The sequence below is a fragment of the Theropithecus gelada genome, chromosome 4, assembly GCF_003255815.1.
Source record: "Theropithecus gelada isolate Dixy chromosome 4, Tgel_1.0, whole genome shotgun sequence".
Lineage (NCBI taxonomy): Eukaryota > Metazoa > Chordata > Mammalia > Primates > Cercopithecidae > Theropithecus > Theropithecus gelada.
The window spans coordinates 33278291-33284511 of NC_037671.1; the positions used below are offsets into that span (position 1 = coordinate 33278291).

The 6221-nt window shown below is 40.8% G+C and overlaps 1 non-coding gene and 1 pseudogene across 1 annotated transcript; one reads left to right on the top strand and one right to left on the bottom strand.

Moving 5' to 3' along the window:
* Positions 1-645: 645 nt before the first annotated feature.
* Positions 646-1206, bottom strand: LOC112622424 (annotated as a pseudogene).
* Positions 1207-3013: 1807 nt separating this feature from the next.
* LOC112623866 lies at positions 3014-3120 on the top strand. Its single transcript, XR_003119225.1, has one exon. It is a non-coding gene; the product is annotated as a U6 spliceosomal RNA (small nuclear RNA).
* Positions 3121-6221: the final 3101 nt, after the last annotated feature.

Below are 6221 nucleotides of genomic sequence, written 5' to 3' on the forward strand. Positions count from 1 at the left end.
CAACCTGCTCACTGACTTTAAACTGGTTTCCTTACCTTCTCAGTTCCATTTCTCCATACCTCAATTGATGATTTCTGGTAAGAGCTAGCAAATAAACTGCTTTCACTGAAATTTCAGTCTTGGAACCTGCTTTGGGTTCCCCAAAAGACCGAAATATATTAATTTTCCCAACACTGGACTTCCTGGTTGCTTTCAATTTTTCACTCTTACAAACAAGGCTGCAATATATGTCTACAAACCTCTAGATATACAGGTAGGAAGATTTCGGTATTTCCCACTAGTGAAACTGCTCAATTGGAAGGTATGTGCATCTTCATCTTAATAAATACTACTGACGTTTGAAAAGCCTGACAATGTCAAGGACTGGCCAGAGTGCCATACGCGATGGGTGTGGAATGGCAGCTCACTGTAGCAGGTGCGGGATTTCAGTTGGGGTCTTGCAGAGGCACTTAGTTATAGCAAGAATATTTCATAAGTGGTATCTGATATATTCAAGACTAGTGCGGAATAAAAACACGTTGCTTAGAAATAATTATTCATAGATCCAAAGTCAACAAAAGTCTTGTTCTTCTCATGTAAAAATATATTATTTTTTTTTCCAGAGGGAGGCGAACAACTTAAAATAAACCAGAAAACACCTTCATATTAATCTTTCTTCTCATATACTTCAAATTTGAACTTAATGTCTTTCTCCTCCTGGACATCAGAGAGAACACCTGGGTATTCTGGCAGAAGTTTATATTTTTCCAAATCAATTTCTGGAAAAAACGTGTCACTTTCAAAGTCCCGCATGATCCTTGTCACAAATAGTTTAAGATGGCTTGGGTGATTCATGGCTTCCTTATAAACAGAATTGCCATCAACTATCCAAATCATCTCTACTTTATTTGCTAATTCTGGTTGTTCAGTAAGTTTTAAGATATCATCCAGATTTCTGGCAAGAAAATGAGCTCCTTGTGGAAGTTCCTTGAGTGCTCTGCTGAGAACTAAATTAATTCTATCCTTTAAAGATCGATTCTTCTCAGAAATGGAGAACCAAATCTTCCTACACATAACACCAGATTCTGTTTACCTTCTACTGAAGAGTCTGTGTCATTCTCTGGAAATACCTAAATTCATTCCTGAGTGGCGGCCAGGGCAGGTCCCGGTTCTTGCCAATGCCCGTGTCTGGGACACAGCGACGATGCAGTTTAGCAAACGAACCATGACAGCAGCGGTCAGCACCTCCGAGCCCGCTCACTACACCAGAACGCGCAGCCAAGATTGGCCTGAAGGTTTTTACTCTGAACCTGGAGGATGAGCAATGACATCCCTCTCTCCACCTCAAAGCCCTTCCTGAGCATTCACCTCCTGGGAGCAGGAGCAGCGCAGCAGCGCCACCTGGTGGTCCATGCGCTTCCTTTTGCAGATCACTCGCAGCCCTGAGGTCCTCCTCTCCTTTCCATGCACCTGGGATTTCTTCACTGGACACCATCCTGAGTCAAGTTTCCTGTAAAGCAAAAGAAGCGCACAGGGCTTGCTCATGGAGTCCCTGCACAAAGTGGCCGTGGGGGCTGCGATGGACACTGCATGGGCATTTCCGGCAGGCTGTGATTGGTGTTCTTTGAGGTGGATGTTGTTTACCCGAGTGTTCACTTTGTGAAAATCCACTGCCCACTTGTGGATTGTCTTCTTTTCTCCATGCATGCTGTCCTTCCCTCAAATATACATTGCTGGTGTTTTGAAGCAATTCTATGTACACTAAGAAGAATCACTCCTACTGCATAGCCTTGGAAATGCTGAATTGAAAAATTTAGTGCAATTGTTTTTAATTCCAGGAAATAAATACACGTAAACAGGAAAATCTACAACAACAGCAGTAGGCTTGGGAGCTGACACCAGAATAGCTTTGGAAATGGCTCTCAAGCCAGGAACTAGGAATCAAACCCAAACAAGCCCATGGGAGGTGGGGGGTGTGAAATGATGCCCAGTAGTGCATGATTGAATGAGTCATGGGCAGTGGCTCATGCCTTGGCTGGCCAGTCACGAAGTTGGGGAAAATAGAGTTGGAAAATTGGGAGGTAGAGGAGAAAGGTACGCATAGACCTCTTGCTATAGGCCGAGTGTGAGACGATAGTGGTTGTCTGTGGATGCCTACCAGAGGGTCTTTAGGGGGCTGGTGCTGCCTGTAATCAGGTGAGTGAGATGGCTTGATGGACGATGCCACTCAACCGTACAGGGCTTGCTCATGGAGTCCCTGCACAAAGTGGCCGTGGTGGCTGCGATGGACACTGCATGGGCACAGCAATTGAGTCGCCACTCAACAGAGCTGACCTGGCAGCTGCCACTGTTGAGGGCCCAGCTAACCAAAAGCAGCTGCTTTTTTTGGACGAAGAAATAAAACAGGCAATGGTAATTAAGAATAAAATAACATTATGATAGATAAAAATGCCACTAAAAATATAGTACAGGTTTAAATAATTTTGAGACTATGAACAAGATTATGTCAATGGGGAGAACTTATTACAAGTAAAGAAGTTAAAATGGTTGTAAAACTTTATTTCCCTTCAGGCATATCCAGATTGTTTTACAGATAAGTTCTAACAAAACTTCGAAGAAGGCTACTGAATTTATACATAATATTCAAGAGAATGAGGAAACATAGTGAAAGCCAGTAAACTCATTATTGTTTATGTATAAATAACATTGATTCTAAAGCCAGCTAGGGAATACATAAGAGAAAACATGATAGGATAATCACTTCGAAGCAATTAGAGGTAAAAATACTGAGAAAAACAGTACTAGACTGTGTCCACCAGTGAACTATAAATAAATTAAATATCCTGCCCAGGTTATTCATCCCCTGGATACAAGAATATTTAAACTTTAAATCTGTAATGCATTTTACCACTTAATTAAAGAATAAAAGAGATAATCACATTTTGTTAGATGCAGAAATTACCGCAGATGAAATTCAACACTCCATCTCACCCACAGTTCTTCACTTATCTCCACTTCTAAGAACTTGTGGTCAGTACTCGCTTTGGCAGCACATATATTAAAATTGGAAAGATACAGAGAAGATTAGCATGGCCCCTGCTCAAGGATGACATGCAAATTCATGAAGCATTCCATATTTTTAAACTCTCAGTAAACTAGGTATTGAAGGAACATACCTCAAGATAATAAAAGTCATCTATGACAGACTCACAGCCAGTATCATACTGAATGAGCAAAAGCTGAAAACATTCCCTTTTAACACCAGCACAAAACAAGGATGCCCTCTCTCACCAGTCCTACTCAACACAGTATTGGAAGTTCTGGTCAGGGCAATCAGGTAAGAGAAAGAAAGGATATTCAAACAGGAAGAGAGGAAGTCAAATTTTCTTTGTTTGCAAATGACATGATCCTATATCTAGAAAACCCCAGTGTTTCAGCTGAAAAGCTTCTTAAGCTGATAAGCAACTTCAGTAAACTCTCAGGATACAAAATCAATGGCAGAAGTCACAAGCATTCCTATACAACAATAGACAAGCAGAGAGTCAAATCGTGAATAAACTTCTATTCACAATTGCTACAAACAGAATAAGATGCCTAGGAATACAGATCACAAAGGAATTGAAGAATCTCTTCAAGGAGAACTACAAATTGCTGCTCAAGTAAATCAGAGAGGACACAAACAAATGGAAAAACACTCCATGCTCATGGATAGAAAGAATCAATTTCGTGAAAATGGTCATATTGCCCAAAATAATTTATAGATTCAATGCTATTCTCATTAAACTACCATTGGTATTTTTCACAGAATTAGAAGAAATGATTTAAAAATTCATATAGAACCATAGAGAGCTTTATAGTCAAGACAATTTTAAGCAAAAAGAACAAAGGTGGAGGCATCATGCTACTTGATTTCAAACTATACTACAAGGCTATAGTAACCAAAACAGCATGGTACTGGTACAAAAACAGATGCATAGACCAATGGAATAGAATAGAGAACTCAGAAATAAGGCCACGTATCTACAACTATGAGACTTCAGTGACCACATACAATAAAGAATACAATCTATACAAAAGTAGTTTAGAAAATTTAATTTTCACAGTTACCACATCATAATATTGAATATGTCTAGTTTTCAACTTCAAAAAACATGAGTTATGCATGTATGAAAGTGTGACTCATTCACAGGAAAAACAAGGGAAAGAAATTGTTCCTGAAGAAGAGTGGACTGACGTACTAGACAAAGACTTTGAATCAACTGTCTTAAACATAGTCAAAGAGCTAAAGGAAACCATGGACAAATAACTAAAGAAAATCAAGAGAACTACGTTTCACTAAATAGCAGAAATCAATAAATAATTGTGAAAAGGAAACAAATGGAAATCTGGAGCTGAAAGGTACAGGAAGTAAAATGGAAAATTCACTGGAGGGCTTCAAGAGCAGATTTTAGTTTGCAGAATGAAGAATCAGTAAACTCAAACATAGGCCAATTGAAATTGCCCATTTGAGGAGCAGAAGGGAAAAAGTATGAAGAAAAATGAACAGAAGAGATCTGAGAGACAGCATCAAGTATATGCATTTTGGGAGTCCCCAAAAGAGAGAAGGAAGAAGAGGGAAGAAAGAGTATTTAAAGAAATAATGACCCCAAACTTCGGAAATTTTATTAAAAACATGAATCTGGGTATCCAACACACTGAAACATTTAAAGTAGCAGCAATTCAAAGATGTCCACACTGAGAGACATTATAATGAAACTGTCAAAAGTCAAAGACAAACAGAGTATCTTGAAAACAACAAGAGAAGGGACTCATCAAGTACAAGGATCCTCCATGAGATTAACCACCAAATCTTCTTCAGAAACTATGGAGTTCAAAAGACATTGGCATGACAAACTTAAAGTTCAGAAAGAAAAAAACAACCTGTCTCAACTGACAGTTGCATATTTAGCAAAACTCTGTCAGAAATAACGGAGAAATTCAGACACGCACAGGTAAATAAAAGCTGATGGCACTTGTCTCTGGTAAACCTATTCTACAATTAATGCTAAAAGGAGTGCTTCACACTGAAATACAAGGACATTAGATAGCAACTTGAAGTCATATGAAGCAAAGAAGTATGCAACTAAAAGTAACTTCATAGGTAAATAGAAAAGCAAGGATTTTTTGGGGGGGTGATAATTTGTAACTCCTCTTTTGTTTTCTCTATTTAATTTAAAAGAAAATGCCCATCAACTGATGAATGGATAAACAACATGGAATCTATTCTGCAATGGAATATTATATTACCATAAAAGGAATAATGTACTGATACATGCTACAACTTGGATGAACCTTGAAAACATGTCAAATGAAAGAAGCCAGTCACAAAAGGCCATATATTATATGATTTCATTTTAATAAAATATTCAGAAGAAGCAAATCTGGAGAGACAGAACCTGGGTTAATGGTGCCAGGGGCTGGTGGCAGGGGAGAGTGGAAGGTAACTGCTTAGCAGGTACAGAGTTTCCTTCTAGGGTGGTGAAAATGCTCTGGAACTTGATTGTGATGATGGCTGCATAACATTGTGCACCTACTAAATGTTACTGCATTGTACACTTAAATGGTTACAATGGCAAATTTTGTGTTGATGTGTATTTTATCACAACTGAAAAGAGCAGGCACACGGCTGCCTCAGTGCAGCTGGCACAGGGCACCGCCAGCCCAGAGCAACTCAGAGCTCAGAACACTCTGGGGTCCGAAGTCCAAGCTGCTGTGGCTCAACTGTGGCATCAGTCATAGTGTGTGGACCCCGCCCTATGGAGTCTCCCAGGCTCAGAGTCTTCCCTCAACTCTGGAAATGTAAATCCAACATGGACCTTACGGAGAGGTTCTGAAGGTTGAAGAGGAGACACGTGAAAAGTGCCCGGTGGACACCAGGGATGCCAGTGTGGCTGGGGGACAATGGTGAGGTAGAGTGGAGGGGCAGGTGCCCCCCCTCAGTATGTCTCCTCCAGGCCCTGTGAGGACAGGTGGAGGCTCTCTCCAGGCTCTCACCCGACCCCACCCCAGCATGTTTCCAGGTTCCTCTCAGCCCTGGTTACCACCAGCCCTGCAGTCAATCCCTGAGCTGGGAAGGGGCCCTTGAATCCATCCTGTCCTGCATCACAGTGTCATCCACTCGGGCTCACATTGCCACTAGGCTGCTTGGCAGCCACTTGGCAGCCAAGGGATGGGGCCACGTTTTGTACTTTCTGAAACACGGC